This window comes from Sinocyclocheilus anshuiensis, unplaced genomic scaffold (assembly GCF_001515605.1).
Source record: "Sinocyclocheilus anshuiensis isolate Anshui unplaced genomic scaffold, SAMN03320099.WGS_v1.1 scaffold546, whole genome shotgun sequence".
Taxonomy (NCBI): domain Eukaryota; kingdom Metazoa; phylum Chordata; class Actinopteri; order Cypriniformes; family Cyprinidae; genus Sinocyclocheilus; species Sinocyclocheilus anshuiensis.
This window is the reverse complement of record NW_015542451.1, coordinates 684494-684898: the sequence shown is the minus strand read 5'-3', so window position 1 is coordinate 684898 and position 405 is coordinate 684494.

Below are 405 nucleotides of genomic sequence, written 5' to 3'. Positions count from 1 at the left end.
GTGTGTGTGTGTGTGTGTGTGTGTGTGTGTGTGTGTGCGACTGCATCGGTCTGAGGCTCTAATATTTTTAGTTCTGCAGCATTTTCAGCAGGAAAAACCAATCACTTTTTATCTGAAAGTGAGATTTTAAGCAAATAAAATCTATTTATTTTGTTTGAAAACTTTTCAGAGTAATATGTTGTTTTGATGTTGTTTTTCTAGAAATAAATGTGTAGGTTTCATAAATTTGGACTGTTTTTGAGCAGTCATAAGATATAAATTCAAAGAAATTTAATTCAATTACATAAATTCTGATGGGGTTAATACTGGTAATTCTAAATGCTCTTATAAATATAATACAAAGATATATTCAAATAATATTTCTCATCAATATTGACAATATATATATATATATATATATATTTT